We start from the raw sequence: 22,994 nt of genomic DNA, 5'->3' as shown, positions 1-22,994 counted from the left end.
CATTTATTCTCTTTCTTGTATCAAATAAAGCCAATTCTCAATTCACTATGACTTTTGGGGTCTTTGCACTTAGAATTTAACCTAGGCACAGAAGGAGGATTCTGTTGTGAAGCAGCACAAATTATTTTCCTTAGAAATGGTTTGAAATCTCAAAACACTATAGTTTGTAACATAATTGACTTTTTTTTTTTTTAAACTAAGTTGAAGTAACCAAATATTTGTGTATTCTTTGGGCAAGCACTATGTCAGTGGATTTCAGGACTTATGGAGATAAATATATGCTGTGGACATTAAAACAAATATTTAGGTAATAAGGCACATATCATCTACTACATAATGCAAGTGTAAGTTATGTGGTAGTTCAGGAGCAGGTGGGTTTTTGTGTGTTTTTTTAATATAGGAGAGAACTTCAGTTAATTTCTTAAAAAGGAGTGTGTTTTATATCTTGGATTTTAAAACTGTAATTCAGTATACTGGGGCCTTTTTGTAAATTTTAGTTTGAATGAGTTTTAGTTACTGAATTACCTAATGGGCCCAAGGTGTAGATTTAATTGTAAGGCTGATCTAAAGTCAGAACTCAAGCGTATGTCATCTATAATATCAATTTAATTTTTCCCCTTAATCTGTGTCATTGCAGGTGAGCCTCTAATACGAGGTAAGAGGCATAACTTCTTACCATGGCAAAGCAATTTTATTGTTTGTAGTTGTCCCTGTTTACAAAATTAATCCTTTACCTAGTGGCAGAGATAGATCCATTAGTGGTCACATAAAGATTAGCTGGATAGCTTGTTTATTTATAGCTGCTTAATATGGTCAGGAGTTTTTGTAGTGTTTTTTCTTGTTTCATAAAGCAAGATCAGGGTGGGAAAACCTGACTCTTTCTATGCCTTGTGAAGTAGAGACCCATTTGTATAAACTGGATGTTAAATTTGAATTTCTGAATTCTCATTCTGAAGGTTAGAGATGCCAGACTATGCCTTTTTTCAACCATATCATGTTATATATGACGTTTATATTATATACTAATATTTCTCACTGATGAGAACAGTTAGTTGCATCTCTCCGATGACCTGAATTAGGTATTAGTTCAAGTCGGTTGTGAATAAATTAGGCTTTATATTCAGAGGAGCTTTGTTATGATTGGGTATTTTTTTCAATTATTACCGAGTAACTCATTTTTGCTGTAAGATATTGTCCTTTTATTCATGCTTTAATTTTACTTAGTATAGTGGACATTTTCTTATTTCCTTCTATTTAAGCATGCCAGCATTACACAGTTGATGTCTCTGTTAAGAGTTTAATAATCTTTATTTTGGCATGGTAAAAGGAGCCAACAAATATTTTGAGTGACTGGCTGACTAGATTGCTCTAGACTCATTTTTTAACAGCAAAGAAGGTTTATAGAACCACTGTGAACTATAAAATGGTTACAGTTTGCTAGAAACTGTGGTGCTTCTTGGATAAATAATGAAGTGTTTTATTTTATAGACCTTTTCAGTACTTTATTGATAATATAAATTTATATTACCCAGGAATAGATATACTCAAAGGAAAATAATAGAATTTATTCTTAGTAGTGAATTCCCATCTAAAAGATGGTTTAAGTAGAATTTTTTTCCCCTGCTTTGTTCTTTTTTGTGGTGGTAAAGGAAGAAGGAAGGGAAGACTTATTGCTAAAAATACCAGTTGCTAAGAAGAAGTAAAGTCTTTGGGTGTTAAAGCCTTCATATTTTGCTGTCCAGACCTGACACATTTAGAAACAGGAACTTGCCTGTAGCATAATCTTAGCCAAACTATTGAGTCATTTCTAAGTTTTTTAATGTTACAAAATGTCTCAGGATATTATGAATATCCAAAACAGGTTTTCTTGAGGACTTTTTTGAATTATATAAAATATGGAGAGGTACTTGCTCAGAGCCTATATGTAAAATTCAAAGACAATTGTTAAGGTGTGCTTCTCAGCTATAAGCCACTATTGTCATAATAAAGCATATCTCCTTATGAAGAAATTCTTTGTTTTTTCCTGCAGTCTTCTTATTCCTTGAAAAGTTAGTGTGATGCTACCTCCAGAAACACATTAAGAAACATGGTGCTCTTCAAACAGAAACTTAAAACAAAGTTTTCTCTCATAAGTGTTTGAAAACTTTTTGCTAAATCTAATTTGTTAGGGCCCAATTATAGCATTTGGTTTTCAAAACAACAGTACAAATTCTGTGGTCTTAAACATTATTGAATCATATGCTCTGTCTAGTTTGGTTGGCAAATGTACCTTTCATATGAATTACAGTCTATTCATTTGTATTTGGAGGTATAACCACTCTGGTTTTTGTGTGATGTCGAATGCTTTATAGCTTCTTTGGAGAGAAAATTAATATAACATTTTAATACATTATTTGAGGAAAACAGTACTTAAGAAATAGGGGGGTTTTAGGTATGATATTAGTTATCTTTCACTTACCTTGTACTTTTTATTTATCATCAGAAGAGCTCCCCAATATCGCAAAACATGTAAAAGTCTGTAAAGGTCCTCCAAGGATCTTCCCTTTATAGAAAAGGAAATTTGGTTTAGGAGTTGGGCTGACTTCTCTCTCACTTGTGTGAAAAAAATGGGAAAATCAGAAGTAATGTGTATTTTCTATTGAAAAGCAGTAGCAGTAACTTATGCTCTGTGTTGTGCAAACAAAAGCACTGATTGTTTTCTCTCCTTAGGTATGTGCTTCCATTCAGAGTTATGACATCCAGGTCTTCTGCCTTTTCTTATTCTTATTTACCCATTGTTTTTATTTAATATCACTTGATTGAAGTTTACAAATGTGATTTTTGAATCCAGGATGTGATTTAAGTACATGCACCTGTCACCAACTTCCTCACATTTATTTTCCTAAATGAAAAGCTAAGTTTTCTTTTAGCAGACCATCTTGATTGATTTTGCCTGTATAATTAAAAAGGCAAAAGACCTGGAGTTTTTCATTATAATTGGGACCTTATAAAGTTCTTGATTTTTACTTTTTGTGTATTTCTGAATGCTTATGATTTGCTTTTGAAATATTTTAGGTATTTGGGAACACATCTTCATTCTTGCCATATCTTTTCTTGTTCTGTATTCTACACGTCATATAATTATTTTGCCTAGAGCCAAATCTGATGCTTTATTACAGTCAGTTCAGTGGATACCTGGTGACGCTCACTGCTCTTATTTCCTTTAAGACTTCTTTTTGGTTTTATTTATTTTGTTTTACTTAAAATAACCAAGTTAAATTATGCTCGATCATCCATTTCAAATATCTTACAACTTTTTTCAAATTCTTTTCCACATACATTAAATGTGCCACAATAGGAAGGGTCCCATGGCCAAAATATGTTTTGGAAACCTTGGTATTAAAAAAAAAACAAAAAACAAACAAAAAAAAACTGGCTTCATTATTATAGGATTTTCCAAAGCCTTCGTCAATATACATCTTGAAGGATCTATTCACCATATGTGTTTGACAACAGAATTCTCCCCATTACCAAGAAATAACTGTTAACATCTTTTGGAAACTGTTTTTGAGAACACTGATTTCTTAAATTCCACTGGGCCATTTTGAGTATATATTTCTTATATACTCAGTGATATATTTAATAATTTATTGGTATGAGCTTCTAACAGAATTTCCCTATATCAGAGAAGCTCACTATAAAAAATGAATTTTTCCTGTGGCTAAGCAGACAAACCAAACAATTCTTGACATCTTACATCTTGAAATTTGCTACATGTCGTTAACCCAGTTGTGATTCACTGATAGTAAACTTTCAGAGTGGACATCATGAACCTTACAGTGGACATTTTGAAAGGAGCTGAAATAGCTTAGATGGTTTAAAAATACTGCGTAGACTTAGTGAGTCAGATCTGCCACAGTGAGCTTGCAGATTGTGGCTGGGATTGAGGACACATGGGCTGTAGTGTCATTCCTAGTTTGTCTCTCTTGGAAACAACTTGGCAGGCAGACATCTTGCAGATAAATAAGGAAAGATTGTCTGTTTCATGTGGCATAAGACATTATATAAAACAGTGTGTCATAGCTGGTTATATAGTCAGCGTTTTCTTTCAAACAGAGAATCCTCTCTCAGGATTCCTGCATGAACAGCAGACATCTTTGTGAGGCTAGCACTCAGGAGATTTCAAGTGCTATATATTCATTAGTTCAGTCTCTCCGGATGACTCAGGAAGTTTCTCAGATTGGAATTCCTTTTCTTTCTTTCTTCCTGCTAGATACAAGCTCATTCAATATGGTTAGCTCTTTTTAAAACAAATTGCTTTCTATCCATTGTATGTATGTTATTGAATTTTAATCCTCTTAATAACTAGTGAGGTGGAGTGTTACTGTATCCATTGTAGAGATTAAAAAAGAAAAATCAAATGTTCAAGTTGGGGTTCCACTACACAGCCAGTAAATGCCTGACACAGAATTTGCCTTTTCCTTTTAATTCCAGGGTTCATATTAGTACTTCAGGTGTGGGTCCCCTCAGCCATTACCTTCTACAGGGACCCTGAACCATCTGTAAGTCCCCTGAGGCCTGTAGACTATAGACAAGTGATGGATTGGACCAGGTTCAAAGCTACCGATATAGGACATGAAGAAACTTTTGGAAACAATTTTTTTAGTTGTGTCTTTTCATAGGTCTTTTGATGTATGTAATTTGTTAGCATACACTTGTTTTTCCAGTAGAGTTAATAAATTATTCAAAGGGATTCTAGTGGTTTAGCCCTTTCTCCCTTTGTCTAAGTCATTTATTTTGACTTGATTGGCTAAAATGAGAAAGTCTTACCCAGGGAGAGAAGATCTGGCTAGGTTCCTTGGTCTGGGAGCCATAGTTATGAGTATGTTTTTCTGCTTTCTTGTGAATTTTCATCAGACACAGTGGCCACACCTGTGTGTGTGTGTGTGTGTGTGTGTGTTTGTGTGTGTGTGTGTGTAGGTTGGATAATTAATCATCAAGACTTCTTCATTGACATTAGTATTATAGATTGACCCACAGGCAGTTAATACAATAAAGTTATTTTCTATTATTGTATACAAAATAATTATAGGCCAATCTTGAGGGGAGGTTGGTTTATCCTGCTTAAGGTTAATAACTTTTGATATTCCGGGTATCTTTTAGAAATTAACATATATACATTATTTGCATCTGTGGAAGGAGAGCTATGTATTTTATAGAATTTATATAGTTATAATTTTTACATTGTTTCAGTTGAATTAACTATACAGTATGTTCTGGAAGGAAATCTCTTCTGTTCAAGCAGTATTTATTTGAGTGCCAATATTGCTCTGAGTATTATCCTAGCAAAATAGAGATGAGTAAGACATGACTTTTTGCCCTAAGGAAATAGTTTAGGTCAGGGATTTCAACCTAAGCCCTATGGACATTTTGAACCAGATAGTTCTTAATTGGGGGAAGTCTACGGGAGGCCGTCCTGTGCTTATAGGATATTTAGTAACCTCCCCCACCTCTGCCCACCAAAAGCACCACCCAAGTCGTGAAAATTAACTTTCCCAAGAACCTTGAGCCTCCACCTAGAAACAAATTGTAGGGTTCATAAAGCAAGGTGGCTTACAGTCCATATGAGTTAGCAAGCTTTCCCCAGTGGAGAACCATTGCATAGCTGAACAATACAGAAGACTAGTGCTGGTAAAAGCTACTCTTGACTGAAGATTGGCCATGCTTATAAAAGAAAGTGAATGCGTGTGGATACTTGAGAGTTTACCGTCATTAGGCCAGAAGAGTTCAGTGTTAAGTGTACACCCATGTCATTCCCTCTTTAGAAAAAAACCGTGCCTGTAAAACACCTTTTAGCAAATCTGAAAAGTTACCTTTATTTTAATTACTTAAAATTCTTATTACTTAGAATTATATACCACGAGCAACTGCAGTAAGGAGGGATGCCTGAATCCACCTGCTGTCTTGTGTGTGTGTGTGTGTGTGTGTTCACATCTGAACACAAACTAAAACAAACTTCTCTTGTTTTAGATGAACAAATTTGTTTAAAAAGTTTTCCTTGTGTGAACACTCCACAAGTTTCCCTTGTGTGAACACTTCATAGAACTTAAATCTTTCCAACACAATATAATGCCTCTCTTCCTCAAGGGCAGGATACAGAGTGTATTGCAAGCTCTTTCCCTGTTTTACGGCTTATTCCAATGTAGACATGTCAGAAATACATCCCTGCAGTTCAGGAATGGATTAGCAATGCAAGATTCCAGATCATTCTTTCCCCAGATGACATTAGCCCAGTGTGCCATGACAGAAGAGCAGCCCTGCACAGCTCCATTAAACATCTGCTAGCTTTGAAAATTTTAATAAGTTTCCATCACTTAAGACAATGAAAGGTAGATGGATCGAACTACTGTATTACCTTCGAGAACTCCTGGTGTGACATGGGGCACACAGCAATCTTGGCAGAATGGGATATTTGCAAATAAATCAGGGAAGCGGTGACTAGTATGATTATTTCCTTCCTTATTGCATCCCATCGGGATGAACTCCAGTTCTCTAGCACGATGCATTCTGACCTCTGGTGTTAGCTGGAAAAGTACTGTACACTTACTCCCAGATACCACCATCCCACGTGTCCTCACACTCAACATTTGCAAGCCTCAGAATCTTCGCCACTTCCATTTTCTGCCCTCACTGCCCTTGTTCTTCTTCTGGCATGGTCCAGGTATGGTCAAGATCAAGGTATAGTCTGGTACGGTCAGGGCACATCTCCCTTTTCCCTGCACTCCAGGGCTGACTTCACTATTCATTGTGGGCCCGATGCCTTCGGCCCACAATATTCTTTTGGGAGCCAAGGAAATGTTTCCATTTTAATTTCTTTTAAAATCAGAAGAAAAAAAATGACAGTAATAATGAACATATAGTAATGAAGCCAGCCTGAATCATAGCCATCTTTATATCAAAATACAACTTTTAATATTTTTTTTTGAGAGGGAAGAGCCCACGAAAGACATCAGGCGCCCATGCATCCTCCTCATGCACAGATGGGAAGCTGCTCTTGCTCTCTCTTTGAAATGGGGCTCCCATGGCTTTGGACGTTTATTACAAATTCAAAGTAGTTCACACCTAATCCTGTCCTAGCTTGCACTTTTCCTCCTCAGCTCACCATACGTACATTTTCTGCTCCAGTCTTTCGTCTGCCTACTCTATGTAAACTCCATCTTCCTCCTCGTCCAAATCAAACCAGTCACTGCTTTATCACTTCAACAGCTGTTACTAGTGAGTGGGGCCTCCTTGTTTTTGTCTGTGTCGTTGTATGTCCACTGAAGTCAGGGATGTTTGGGTAACACCTACATCTCCAGTCTTGAATGTGTTCAGTACCTGGAAAATGTTTTATCTTAATATATATCAAGCCAGAACTTTCCTGAAACTTAGGAATCAAACAACTCTGAAACCTTGTCTATTTGAAGTGGGAAGGACAAGTGTTTGATAACCATCAGCATATTCTGTTTGGCTTAGCTGCTCAACAGTTATTTCCTGTCTCTTCCTCCTCATATGTTCAGGTGTATTTTTTTACACTAGCCTTCACTTTAGGTGTTAGGTTACGCTGAAATCTCTGAGAATTAGTTTTGTGTTGCTGAGGGCTTTTAGCTGCAGGAATTTTTTAAACAGTCGATTGGATGCCGTATTAAAGAAGTCTGGCTGTCCACGCTGTTTGTGCCATTCTTGGAGTCTAGTGAGATAATCTGATTATTTTTAATGCTGCCTGAATTGCAAAATGATGCTCCTCTCAGGAATGTGTTATCAGAGAGTCAGGAAATGAACACTGAACCTTGTTGAGCCACATCAATCATAAGCCACCTTGCTTTTTCCACCCTGTTGTCTCTTCCTCTACCCTCCAAGAGAAGCCTGAGGTTCTTGAACAAGTTGTGCTGTCACTACCCTGTTTCCCTGAAAATAAGACCTAGCCGGACCATCAGCTCTAATGTTTTTTTTTGGAGCAAAAATTAATATAAGACCCAGTCTTATTTTAATATAAGACCAGACATGATATATATGATACCGGGTATAACATAATATAATACCGCGTCTTATATTAATTTTTGCTCCAAAAGACGCATTAGACCTGATGGTCCGGCTACGTTTCATTTTTGGAAGTTGGTAAAGACGGGTGTGGGTGCTGCATTTTTGCATATTCTTTTCTTCACGTTAGGAAATTACTCCTGGTGCCACAAGAAAAAAATCTCACAGGTATGTAAGTTGGAATTTATTTTGTATCGTTCCACGCCTTTGTCAATAATCACATTTTCTACATTCTAGTTTATTATTGTTTTCTTTTATTCATGCCAGGCATTCCTTAATACGTTCCATAAATATTGAGTGCTTGCTTGTATGTGGGGGAGAGACAGAGACAGAAGTGATAAAGAACAAGAAGGATCTCAGGTGGACAGTGAAGCAGTATCTTCCATCTTGTTTGCATTTACTTAAAAAAAATGACTATTAACTGCTGTTGCACTTAGGTGAAGTGTTTAGATGTTCTTTTTCTAATAGCTAAGACTTAGGTGAATACTCACAGGTAGTAACCACCATAAACTGTATCCTCTTAGTGACAGCGTCCCACGGACTTTGACCGTTGTCACTTTCAAATTGCCTTCATGTAGATCACATCTGGGCCCCCAAACTGGCCCTTGAGTTCTCTCCTCACTTGGAGTTAAAGAAACTAAGACTCAGGGGTTTGGTCACTGAAATTGACATTAGAAGTGAATGGAAAAGTAAGACTACAACATGTTTTTTTGGCTCCTGGTCTCCTATTGTGTCTGTACCAATTCTTTTATGTAGCAAAGAAAGTAGCAATAGAGTCTTCACTATTCCCCTCTTTTCAGGATTAGTTTCTCCTATGTGTTATAGTTCCTAGTAGTGTTTATTCTGATAGGAAAGGCAATTTGAAAAATTCTGATTGTGTCTTAAGGCTATAGAGAGGGAAAGTTTCTTTGAGAAATGCCTTGGTGCCTTACTTAAGAAGGATAATCTATCTGTGCTTATCAAGCAACTACCCTGAAACTTGAACCATGAGTATTCTTCAGTGTCATAACCCTGAAGGGAAGGAAACAATTCTGGCTTACGCGAAAAGTGACAAGTTTAACAACACGGTTTGAATAGTGAGCAGGTGTGCTATTGGAAAGTTACTGTAGGTTTTTTTCACATCGATGTAATATTCTCTTTGAATTTATGTTTGTATAGCAGTTTTCTCCTATCCCAAAAGTCCTGGTTATTAAAACACAATAAGCAGATGGGAAAAGTAGATATGTAAATATTAATGCAAATTTGAAAGGAAATAAACCAAAGGACATAATGTAAATAGCCTTTCTCTTTATCAAAAATAAATACTTCATGTTCTCTTCCTGAAATCGTTCTATAAATATTCTGAAAAGGAAAAAATTCTACGACCATGAATTCTTTGATGCCACTTCACATATAAATATTTGAACTCTTTTTCTGTATAATGTACTTATTTATAATCTTTCTTGTTCCAACAGACTGTAAGTGACTCCTTACTATCTATATATAAATGTGAACACGTGTATATGTGTGTATGTATGAAGGGATAAGAACAAGAAGTCAATGGTACATATCTGAATTCTTTGTCTCAGTTAGCTTTCATGCAGTAAATTTTCTATGCCCTCTTCTTACCCTTCCCACTTGACCGATCTCCTCTCATGTGACTTGCTTTAAAGACTTTTCAGGAACTTTTTTATACATTTTGTTAATTATTATTCTTCCACTGTTAATGGAAAACAATCTAATGGTGAGGACAGGTTAGTACCATTTGACAAAGCAGAAGCTCACAGGCCCATGCTGAAACATACAAGTGCCTTAAATTTGGCACTGATAATCAGCCTCCTGACTCTCTTAACTGTGCTGAACTGCTCTGCCTCAGGCTAGGAGGAAATCAGAGGGAAATGACTTCCCAGAGCGATTCATAGGGCTGGGGTTCACGTGTCTGCCCTTCATCTCCCTCAGAGCTGCTCTGAGATTTTCATGTGCACTGAAAGACAGTATTATATCTTAACTTACCTGGAAAATGAGTATCTCTATAAAGGTCTATAAATACCTTATTAGTATTTTCATTTCACCATTTTAGTACTTCACCATTTTAGTACTAGAAATTAGAGAGATACGAAAGGACATGGACAGTCTGGAATGAACCAGGCCCAGATACGTATACTGGCTTCCTCACTGCAGCCCAAGACTAGGAATCCCGGTAGGAAACTCTACCCATTCTAGTCCTAATTGTCTCTTCACCTACTTGGTTCCACAATGGCCTGAAGCCTGATAGTCTGGTAGAGGGTATAAAGGAAAATACCGTGTTTCCCCGAAAGTAAGACATAGCCGGACAATCAGCTCTAATGCTTCTTTTGGAGCAAAAATTAATACAAGACCAGGTCTTATATATTATATTATATTATATAAGACCCGGTCTTATTTTACTATAAGACCGGGTCTTATATTAATTTTTGCTCCAAGAGGTGCATTGGAGCTGAGTGTCCAGCTAGATCTTATTTTCGGGGGAAAACGGAATTTTTGAGCTGACAACGGGTAGAGAAATACACCCTTTTTTTCCTTGTCCAATTAGTATGGGTAACTGAAAGATGGCAGCTGTGTGAGTATGGTCCCACTGTACATGTTCTAACCAAATGATAAAGTGGCTCCGTTTATAAACCTTCTACCTCTCTTGGAAGGTTGTTTTCCAGTTTTTTCCCCACCTGAAGCTTATTCAAAGACTTCTTGTTCTGTTCTCCATGTAATGATCCCTTGGTTCTTTGTTTCTTCTATACTATACATTGCAGTCAACACTGCAGTGGGTATGTTGAGAAGAAATAAAGAGGAAAAAAATAGAACTGAAAAACTTGAATTTGTACTTACTTGTATCTTAGGCATGTCAGCATAAGCTTTATGCTCTATCAGGTTATTATAAGTTCTATTGATAAAGTAAAAGTCCCTTTTAGAGCCATGTCATTGGATAATAATAAATACGATATTGCATAAATGGTAAGTGCATTTGCCAGGGGATGAGTGAGGTATCACAAATGTCACGGCAACTTCCATAGTCTTATATTGAGAAGAGGAACAGTGATAACAATTTAGCTTGCAAATTATGTGGAAATAGTATATTCCCAGGCAATAAAATAAATTACATCTTCAGCGTATAACAATTCCACTTACTTGGCTGTGTCTGGGCACTAAACCCAGGTGACATTGAGGCTTTAATTTCAGGACTTGTTTGGTGCCACATGGGAGAAATCTGGTATGATCTCAGTATGCAGTATCAAATGCCTGAAGTGCTTGACCCAGCATTCCAGAACTCCATGCCCCCCCATTTCTCACCCCACCCGCTTCTCTGCACACACATCTGCCTCCTAGAGCAGGCTGGGCTGGCTGGGGCTATGTGTGGCAAGAACCGTTACTGCTATGTGATGCAAGGACATAATACCTCTTGGTGAATTGTGATATTAGTGGCGTGAGTGTTTGGTGATGAAATTTCATGTCCTTTGCTGGAAGAAACGTAATTAGAAAAAGATTTTGTATTCTCACAACCACATGTAAACTGTGAAAGGGGCATGGTCTAAGTAATAGCATTAAACCTTTCAGATCTTAAAATTTCCTTTTAAATGCTTATGGAGGGAAAACAAAACACATTTAATAAAAAAAAAAGAAAACCTGTGCACCTAAACAAAGTGGTTATTATTTACAGGTGTATAAAAAAAGAAAAGTTCAGAAGCCTACGATATCAGTCAGATTTGGAGAGCAAATAATTGATCGCCATCCCCTTAAAAGCATCACTGCCTGTGTTTGGAGTATTGTCTTATTTCCCCCTGTCCTTTGTCTCAAGTTCTAGAAGATAAAAGCAAGAGATACGACTCGTGTGTCGTAGATGAGCCATTTTCTTATCTGGTCTGTATCTCCTATAATACATTAAATATCAAATATTTATCCTGTTTCTGGATGTAAGTGTGGTCTGTGCCGGTCAAACTAACTGAAGTCCTGACTTCCTAAGGGTTTATAAAGACTAAGAGGTAGTGACAAGTGTACAATAAGATTAATAAAAGGCAAATGGGGAATATGTTGATATGAACACAATTTATTGTGTTGTAAATTTTGTGCTGGCTTCTGTCTGCCATGTTTACGGCAGCCCTGTTTGATAGAAATATAAGCCACATGTGTAATTACAAGCTTTGTAGGAGCCACATCAAAAAAAGTAAAAATAAAGAATTAAAATTAATTTTAGTGATGTATTTTATTTAACCCAATGATAATCATTGCAGCATAAAAATTATTAATAAGGTATTTTACAATATATCTTTCGTGTTAAGTCATCACAGTCTCAATTGGGACACTAAATTTTCATTGGAAAAAATTGACGTTTAAGGTTCATTAAATTACAGTCAAAAAAATGGATTTACTTATCCAAATTGTTTTAAACGTGCTTGAAAGTTTTTCCGTAATAAATTTTCAAAATTTAAAGTTTTACATGTGCATTAATTACTTTTAAATTAAATGAAAAATTCAATTCCTCATGTGAACTGGCTACATTTCAAGGGCTAAGAAAGCACGTCTGGCTATTGCTCGCTCTATCAGACAGTACAGGTCTGGGGTACTCAATAGTATAGTCATTTTCTTAAACTAGGTAAGGGAGGAGAGGTTTCCAGAATACAGAGCTCTGCACAAACGCAGAAGGGAGCAGAGATTTTTGAGCATGAAGTCCCATAGGTGAATGATAGAAAAGACTGAAAAATCAATTTTCGGGGAGACCAGTGCTTCACAAGCTGTGTGTCGCTGAATTGACGACTGTGCCCAGCTGTGAGGGTTTCACACAATTTTATTCGAGCACTAGGTCCTACTGCTTAAAAACTTTAGAAAGCTGTTGACCTCGTCGAACTTCCCGCCCAATTGCGGGACCACTTCTGAAACCCTGATAGATGGTTATCCATCTATTTAAGTGGCTACTCTTGGGACTCACCATCTCAGGAGGTTCCTCGCAACCAGTCTCCATCATTGCCGTTTACATTTCAGGCTCTTTCTTGGGATGTTCCTTCAGATGTCTTCTACCCTTATTTTTCTCCTATTTTCTTTAAAATTTGAAAAAAGGTGTAGATTTACTAGCCAAGGAGAGAAGCCCTCAGAAAAACCCAACCCTGCTTGAACTTGGACTCCTAACTTCCAGAACAGTGAGGAAATGAATTCCTGTTGTTCAAGCCAAAAAAGAGGATACAATTTGATAAAGTTTGATAAAATTAACACTTAATAAAATTTGTCCTGATAAAATTTTGTTTCCTTCCAAGGTAATTATTTAGTATTTATCTAAAAATGTGAATACTACATTATTCTAGATGTGATTTGACACAGCAAGATTTTCTATATCATCTCGGGCTCCCTATTTGTAAAGAATAAGGATGCATTAGCTTTCTTTTTCTTTCTTTCTTCCTTCCTTCCTTCCTTCCTTCCTTTCTCATTTTTATCTCATGAAACCTTTGGAAATTTATCCTACCCAGCTTTGCCTTTCCTGTCCTGTACTACTTCAAAAAATTTTTTCAAACAAAGTACAGAGTCTTGTATATACTTTAAAAATTCAATTTGAAAATGTTTCTACTTTCTGAAGTAATTTTCAGCCCTGATTCTATCACTTAATGTTAGTTATTCCTATCAAATCCATGCCTGTATAAGTTTCTCTTGCTGTGATAATGCTACATAGCCAGAACCACCCCAAAATTCCGTGCCTTAAAATAATAACCATTTATTATAGCTTGCAAGCCTGTGGGTTAGCTGAACTTGGCCAGATATGCTGGAAAACAATAGAACTTCAGAAATTGAACATATATAGAATATCTCTTGTATCTAAAATGGAGAGGAGTAATAGAATTGGATTTTTCTGTGTTGTATTATGTGCTACATGCAAGAGCTGTCAGAACTAGTGAAAATCATACAGGAAAATTGTTCATTTGCTACCATCAAATTTCTTTACAATGAATGCCATTCAAACTAGCATCTCTGAGGAGCCCAGTTTCTGAATCCTCCAGCTTGTTAGCAACATGACTTAAGTGCAGAAGCTCTAGAATGAGATTTTTTAGGAAAGCACTGTCATTTAAGATTTGCTATAATTGATCTCAACCAGTAAACTCTGTGTGTGTGTGTGTGTGTGTGTGTGTGTGTGTGTTCAGTACTACTATCAGCACTACCACTACATACTATACTGTGATTCTACAGTAGTCATATATGCAGGTATATATATATGTGGGTATATGCTCACTGTTGAAAAATTAGAAAATGTAGATTAAATAAGCTAAGGGTTGATGAATGTGCATTGACAATTGAAATGTTGAGGATTCCAGACCCCTACTTTGCATATTCAATTGGCTACTTCTGATTTAAGGAAAGAACTAATTTAGTAGAAAATTTTGTATGTGCATTTCAGGGGAGATTTCTTAAAGAGGAAGCTACCAAGTTACTAGATGTTAATATCTAGTGATTTAAATTTAAGAAATGCAGGTTAAACATTTAAACTGTGGATTTGCTTCCCCCTTCACTTGCTCTAAAAATACTTTTTAAAAAGCCAGTAGCAAAAAACTACAAAATACTACTACCACAGGAGAAAAGTTATTTGAAAATAATATTCAAGATTTAAAAATAACAACGCCTGAGAACTAGTAGCTGGAATGCTAACTCGCCTCTTATGAAAAAAGCAGGTGTGGACTTTGAAATAACAGCCTAGGCAGGTTTTGAGCCTTTCTAATTATCTAAAGAGACGTGGAGGTGCCTTATCTTGGTTCTTCTGAGAGTCTGAGAGTCAAACGAGACCATGAAGGGAAAGTCTAGGCAGACTCTTCAATTTTTACCGTTAACTCGTTTCCTATCTCCGTGTACAGAAGGTCAAGGCTGATGAGATACAGCAGTATTGAGATAGTCAAAATAGTATAAACGTTATGATATTGTATGGGTTGTATGGTGGCTATATGAAACATGCTAGTAAAACTTCCAATTAAAGACAGAACTAAAGAGAGAAACCATTTCTACATCAATGATGTTGAAAAGAATTTGACTGTATCCATGTAAGGGCACATTAGACACAATTATATATAGTATATATATGATTTATATATATGTAAATATATATATATATCATGCATATATGCATGCAGTTAAAATATAGAACATTTAGTGTTGAGGAGTAAATAGACATTAATTGGATCAAAAACTATTTTTTAGGCAAATAGTTTGGTTGCCATACATGAAGCTCTTTTTAAAAAAAATTCCAGGTTTGTCTCTGTTCTGGCCAGTGGACATCACTCTTTCTTGGGCCTGCCTAAAATTCATGCTTTTAACATTGGAAATTTTGTGGGTGTTGAATAACAAATTTCTGTCTAGAGAACTCTGGATTTCCTACTGGGCATCAGCAACAAGAATTTTTTACCAGCGTTGTAAAAAGCGAGGAAGGAGATGGAAGGAGTTTTGGGTCAACTTTAGAACATCTACCTTTAAAGCAGAAAGAAAAAATTGATATTGTCAAATGACAAAACTGAAAAAATTTATTAATGAGTCACTCCTTTGTTCGGGGGTAAATAATCCACGGGTTGGGGGAGTCGTGTCTCACAAGCAGTGGAGGATTGTTCTGAGGGATTTGGGGCAAGAGCGAGTTTTACAAAGAGTGTTAGGACAGTCAACGTGGAAACAGGCATGTTTGGCTATGTACGGGGTCATGGATTTTCTTATAAGGCTAACAGGTCCTATTTTCTGAGTTGGAAAATTATGATTGGTGTATGTCAGGTTTCCTTGACGGGTCTTTCCCTTAAGTGCTGGCTGACTTGGGTTTAGATTTGTGATGTGGGCCGGGCCACTGGGGCTGCCTCCATTTTATGGGTCCCTACATAAGAATTAACTTTATCAGTATCGACAGAGGCCATGTATTCATCAAGAAGCAATAACTTGTCATTTGAAGCCAGGTCAACAGTGCCCCCAATGTCAAATTTCAAGGAGTGAAATAATGTGGCTTAGGTCTCTGAAAGGAATGTTTTTTCTTTCTTTACGCACTTTGGTGGCAAATCGTTTTTAGCCTGAAATTTGAGTCTGAAATAGTTGTGTAGCAAAGAGTGGATGTGATGAGCGTGGCTGATTGCGCACAGGTAAATTGAAGCTGTGTATAGACAGTTTCAGTAACCGCATTTCATTTTTCTGTATGCTGTGACTGGCTTCTCCGTTTTTCCTCAACACACACACACACACACACACACACACACACGGGCAAAACCTTGGAAAATTGCAATTTTCTGTTTTAATTTGAGAGTTAGCCTGGTCACGTCAACAAAACCCTTGATGGAATCAGTCCAGCTCCCATCTCTGCTTCCTAATTGTGTGGCCTTGGACAAATCTTAACCAGCCTTTTCCTTCTCTTTAGAGTTGAGATGGATGATTTTACAGATTCCTCCAGTTCTGTGGTTCTAATTTTAAATTTAGTCCTCCTCTGTTAGAGATAAAATGGGCAACTGCAGATGTTCTGTTTAAGATTTTTTTTTTTTTGCATTTAAAGGAAAACTGGACAGTCTTTGCAGAATGGAAATGAGTTTATGTTAAGTATTAAGTGATGCTTACTTCCCTCTTGAAAGGGATTCACTCTCAAATCTTCTAGATTGTGATTCTAGAGGACAGTTCATTATATTGAAAATGCAAAATTTGTTTTAAAATTAAATTTAGACTTGGTGACTATAGTGGCTAACACTGTATTGTATAACTGAAATTTGCTAAGAGGGTAGAACGTAAATAAACAAATGAAAAATTTAAAAGCATTTTTCTGGGGTATAGTTAACTTACGTCCAGGTTAAGGAAAAACTATTTATGGGAGGAAACCACGGATGTGATAGAAATAGTATCACTTTGTTTTTTAAAAGATGCTATACGTACAAGAATCCAATCCCGAGGAAATTGTGAACTGATTAAAAAGTACCAAGTTCTCCACTATATGAGGCCAACTATTCAGACTGGTGAGAAGTCTGTTTAAATGCAGAAACCAGATGGTTTTTATTAGCTACAAACCTTAAAATTACATAAATCCATGGATGCAACTAAGCTATGGATCTATGCCTTATCCTCGCCAAGCGAGACTTTGCAGCCAGTGAAACACAGAGCTCCTTGTTCCCTTTTCCTTTTAGTGGGGACTGTGTGGGGAGGAATGCTGCCAAGCCTGCTCTATAAGGAATTTTGATCTCCTTGATGATAATAAAGAGAGAAACTTTGGAGGGAGAAGGGAACACCCAGTTTGAACAACAGCTGGAGAAACTGGTTTTGCACTTGTAAATGGCAGCGATTCTAGCTGTAGGTTTCCTAGTTCATTTATGCACACTGTCCCAGAGTGAGGGGTATATGATTATATTTGTTTATTTTAATTTCCCTTTAGCCCTTTAAAAGCCTTTTTTTTTTAAGTGAACTTGCTTTGGAAAGTCCATGTTCACTTCAGTATTCTCTATATTGTGACCTTTAAATATTTGTCTGGTAGCAAATGATTGTTTTTAGAAGAGTTGCAGCATTTTTACATGGAATATTTATAGCTCTGTAGTGCAGAGCGTTCTGTAAATAGCTTCTTGATTTTGAGGCAGTGTGTATTGATGCTCCATTGTTTTGGCCAGTTATTTTGTTCATTGTCATTGGACACTTTTCCCATGGGAAAGCATATCGAGGCCCATGATGTCAGTGGAAAGTCATTCAGTTGACAATAATTACCTTCATCTTCAGTTTCTCAGAAATGAGGGGACCATGAATGGCCAGTTCTTCCAGGGTTCGAAGCTTTTAGGTGTTGTCTTGGGTTTCTGCAAAGTCACCTTGAGTTACCTGAGATACTGTTAAAAGATGAAAACAGCATTAAAATGTAACAGTTATTTAAGTGGTTACCTTTCCCATCCACCAAAGGGTTTGCATTTCTTTTCTATGAAAAAGAGAAATGTTTTTAAAAAGTTAAGAATAACTCTTTACGATGACGTTGACAAGGATGCATTTTCACTGGCAGTAAATAACTTGTAAGACTCCAAGATTTCACTTTTAAGAGTGTCTATACTAACAGGTCCTCCAGAGGACCCTGGGTACATATTAAGCCGTTTCTTTGAGGCTTCATTCAGAAAAAGGGATTTGAGTAAACCTTTGGGCCCATGGATGGCTAAGTATTATCTCCTATATGACTGACTTCCTTGGCTGATGATAGTTTCCTTCTGGCTGAATACCAAATAGTGAACTGTTCCTAGCAAGTAGGCTTTTTCCTTAAAGGGGTTAGGATCCTGTGGGTTACTTGTCTTGTTTTAATTAACTGAGCAGGGTTTTGTTACTTAAAACATGGAATTCTTTGCAGGTGGTCTTCAGTAAGAATAGAAGAGCTTCTGGTTCAATTTGTATCTCCCCCAAAATTGCTCTGATCGTCTTGTATACACTTGGTGTTGGTTTGTGAAAGAATTTTTGCCTGATAAACATGTTTTATTGTGTGATTTAAGTATTTATTTGTGAAGGGCCTCTTGTAAGGTCAAATGTAACAGATGTATACATACAGCCAATTTTTAAATTTCTGGTATAATAATTTGCCCTAATGATTGTGGGATCAAAATTTTAACTATTAAACAATCTTCACTTTAGAAAATAGGTCATGTTAATGATCACTACTTAATATTAGATCTCATTTTGCTGAAAACCCAAAAGGAACTGAAGCATATATTTTCTGATCTTGACTTCCTTTGGGAAAAATGAAGAAGGCACAATTAAAGATGTTCTTTAGTAATATGACAGCCATAATCAATTCATTTGAAGAGATATGAAAAGGATTACCATTCGGTAGTCAGCATTACAAACGTGCAAACCGATGGTGTAAAGTCAAGAAGAGGAAAGGATGACAAGGAATAGAAGAAACAAAAAGAAGTTAGAAGTCAAGGTAGGAGAAAATGAAGAAGCATTTATTTGATGTGTTTGTCAGGTAGGGTGACCAGTTGTCTGAGCTTGCCAGGGACTTTCCTGGTTTGGGCACTAAAAGTCTCACCTGGAAATCCCTTCTTCCTAGGCACACTGGAATGGTTGGTCATCCTTATTGTTAGGTCAAGGACTTGGCCTGAGTTATTGCTTTGTCCTCAGAAGTACATCAGTGTCTAGTATGTGTTACATGCTCACTTACTGAATAAAGAAAGAAATGTTAGCCGCTGCCATATTTTATTGTTACTGTTGTTATATTGGGGTTGCCTCTCTGCAGTGAGGAGTTGAGAAAGTGAGATCACCAAGACCTTTTGAAGGAGATGAAAGCTGTGGCCCAATCTTTAGGACTGTCCTATGCTGTGATTGGAGGACTGCTAGTTAATGATGGCAAAATCAGAACTAAGGAAGGAAAGCCAGGATAGTTCACTGGGACAGAAGCCAGGGGAAAAGACATCCAAGGATGAGTTCATACATGGCCAAGAAGGGGAAAAGTGACAGGTCCTGAAGAAAAAGCCTGTTTGGTTTCTCAGGTAGGAAGTCATAGTAACTTTTGAGAAAGCAGTTTGAGTTGACCGGTGGGAATGTAAACCAGATCTCAGGGGGTGTAAGAAGCAGATTAGAAGATGGTAACAAGGAGTGTTCAAATCACCAGCTGATTTAATTGAAAGAAACTGGAAGAAGTTTCCTTAAGAGCAGGGATCAACAAACTTGCCCACTGGCCACTGGCCAAATCTGGCCCACTGACCAATACTGCCTGTTTTGTAAATAATTTATTGGAAAACAGCCACACCCATTTTGCATATTGTCACAGGCTGCTTTTGCATTGTTACAACAGAGACTGTATGCCTCACAAAAACCTATTAGGTTGGTGCAAAAGTAATTACGGTTTTTGCAATTACTTTTAACTTTTTTAAACCGCAGTTACTTTTGCACTCAACCTAATAAAATATTTACTCACTGTCTGGCCGTTTGCAGAAAAAATTTGCACATCTCCTGCTTCAGAGGTTAAGTAGAATGGAGGAAAGTGTTTATTGTTCGTTTTTCCAGAGCAGATCAAAGGCTATTCATGGATGTATTATGGAGCCGGAGAAAAGGAGTAGCTTATTAGGTATCTGTTGCTCTGTTAACAGGTTCCCTAGGCTTACTGGTTTAAAACAACGAACATTTATTATCTCGGTTTCTGTGGGTCAGGAATTTGGGAGTGTCTTCGGGGTGTTTCTGGCTGCAGGTCTCTCTTGAGGTTTCAGTCATGTCAGCCAGCCCTGCAGTCATGTGAGGGCTTGACTGAAGTTGGAGTTGGTTTCCAGGCTCACTCACATCGCTGTACACAGGAGACATTGTTTCCTCCTCACTGGGACACAGGGGCCTCTCCAAAGGGCTGTGTCGTCACACCATGGCAGCTAACCTCCCCCACAACAAGTCATCCCGTGATGGGATGGGAAGAAGCCGTGGTTCCCTTTATGACCTTGCCTTGGAGGTCACACATCATTTTTCCCGTATTCTATTCGTTGCACAGACAAACCCTGATACATGAGGGGCAGGCACTGACAAAAAAAGCGTGGTGATTCCAGTACTGGATTATAGATTACTTGAGTGCACAGTCCTTATTTTATATATAAATTCATATGTTTTATATATATTACAAATATATTTCATATCCTCCATAGCATCTAATTTAGAGCCTTATCTATAGGTATCTGATTGTTATTTGAGTTTTCCACAGTGTTACTATCTTGCTGCTTATTTCAATAAAATTGGCAGAATTTGTATTCTCATTTTTAGGCTCAAGACATTTGGATTTCCTCCTATTCCCTCAGGAAAGCTGTTGAAACATAGGTATATATAGAGACTTCTGCTTAGGCTGCTTCTCGGCATCCTTTGGAGAATGAGCCTCTCAGTTTCTGGCTTAGAAGTCGTTGGAGGTGGCAAGGGACCCAAATTGGAGAGTTGAAGGGTCCCACCTATTGTTCCTGACAATGGGATACTATGGCCTCCTCTGGCAATATAGAGGCAGAATTTTGTTACCGTGTTTCCCCGAAAATAAGACCTAGCCTGACAATCGGCTCTAATACATCTTTTGGAACAAAAATTAATATAAGACCCGGTCTTATTTTACTATAAGTAAGACCGGGTCTTATATAATATAATACAATATAAAATATAATACCCGGTCTTATATTAATTTTTGCTCCAAAAGACGCATTAGAGCTGATTGTCCGACTAGGTCTTATTTTCAGGGAAACGGTAATTATATATGCCTTGCAAAGTAGAACTGAAAATGTAGAAACGGTTGCCTGAAACATGGTCTTAAAGGTTTTGCCAAGAGTTTGCACTCAGGCCTGTGACAGATCTCAGCTGGGTTCAGTGCAAGTTTTATTTATTTATTTTTTAAAGACGTAAATCCTCTCTTGTGGTTGAACAAAGCACATGTGAAGATGACTAGAATGGTTCAATGTTTGATCTATTTTTACCTCTCCATGGGGAGAAATGTCAGGAAGATGTTGCTTTAAGTGAAAACTCTCAGTGCAATTTTAGTTGTTTTTCTTTTTTACTCCTATGAACAATTTTTTTTAATGATACAAGTTATTATTGAATCATCCAGTTCCCTACTCCATGAATGGCTTCTGTTGGAAGTTAACTCTTCTTGGCATGGATATCACACGTTTATTTCCTCAGCAGCTCAATTTAACAAAGGAGGAATTATTATTATTATTATTATTTAAGATTTTATAGGAGAAGGGGAACAGGACTTTATTGGGGAACAGTGTGTACTTCCAGGACTTTTTTTTTTTCCCCCCAAGTCAAGTTGTTGTCCTTTCAGTCTTAGTTGTGCAGGGCGCAGCTCAACTCCAGGTTCAGTTGCTGTTGCTAGTTGTAGGGGGCGCAGCCGACCATCCCTTGCGGGAGATGAGGAATCGAACTGGCAATCTTGTGGTTGAGAGGATGCACTCCAACCAACTGAGCCATTCGGGAGCTCAGTGGCAGCTCAGCTCAAGGTGCTGTGTTCAATCTTAGTTGCAGGGGGTGCTGCCCACCATCCCTTGTGGGACTCGAGGAATTGAACCGGCAACCTTGCGGTTGAGAGCCCACTGCTCCGTGTGGGAATCGAACCGGCAGCCCTTGGAGTTAGGAGCATGGAGCTCTAACCGCCTGAGCCACCGGGCCGACCCAGGAGGAATTATTTTGCTTAATATGTCTGTTGATTTTTTGGTTTCGAATAACACTTTTACTCCTGTGAATTTATTTTTCATCCCTTGCTGATTTTTTTTTTTTGTCGATATCAGAACCTATTAAATGAGGTAGTACAGATATTTCAGGACTTCCATTTTCCCCTTTAAAAATATGTACGTGAACAAATCATTTAATAAAGCTAATCTTTATATTTAAAACATATACAAAGGGTGCCATATACACATTTTAAGAAAGGAAAATATTAAAATTGTAACACTCTATATACACCGATTACAAAAGATGAACAGAGTCGACTTCTGCAATTACAAGAGGCGCTCAAAGTGGTTACCATCAGCGTCCAGACACTTCTGATTACGACGAACTACTGCTTGAGTAACATTGACCAAAGTGTCCACTTGTATACATTTTTGGCACTCCTGGTATTTACATTAGGGTGATACCTATGCTCAGGGCAGTTTGGAAAAACAGGAGGGCGCTCCTTTCCAAGTTATTTTTGTTAAATGGTGCATTGCCTGCAGTGGGACTTGCTCAGACCTATTGAGAGCTTCCCATCCAGCAGGGGGGCACTCGCTCTGCTGGGCCCTGCAGGAGACCTTGTTGCCTCCTTGCACTGTGGTTGGGAAGATGGGACATCAGAACCCTTAATGTACTCTTAAGCTGAGAGTGTGATAACCAGGAAATGCTCTGGGGAAAACCGGTTAATGGCCGACATACTGTTATATTTGAGCATGGTAAATTGTACAGTAGTTTTTCTGCTCAAAAAATTATAATGGAGTCACTTGCTAAGTTATAATGCATACTAGGGCTGTGCCTTCAGCTCTGAGAGGTAATACACG

At 37.5% G+C, this 22,994-nt stretch overlaps 1 protein-coding gene across 6 annotated transcripts in view; it reads left to right on the top strand.

The window, feature by feature from the left end:
- APP (amyloid beta precursor protein) overlaps nucleotides 1–22,994 on the top strand; it is a 245,044-nt gene that overhangs the window by 30,044 nt on the left and 192,006 nt on the right. The gene's annotated exons all lie outside the window — the stretch shown is intronic.

Source organism: Rhinolophus ferrumequinum, chromosome 2, assembly GCF_004115265.2.
Source record: "Rhinolophus ferrumequinum isolate MPI-CBG mRhiFer1 chromosome 2, mRhiFer1_v1.p, whole genome shotgun sequence".
Classification (NCBI taxonomy): domain Eukaryota; kingdom Metazoa; phylum Chordata; class Mammalia; order Chiroptera; family Rhinolophidae; genus Rhinolophus; species Rhinolophus ferrumequinum.
The sequence above is the reverse complement of the archived record's forward strand: the minus strand, read 5'-3'. Positions and strand labels throughout refer to the sequence as shown.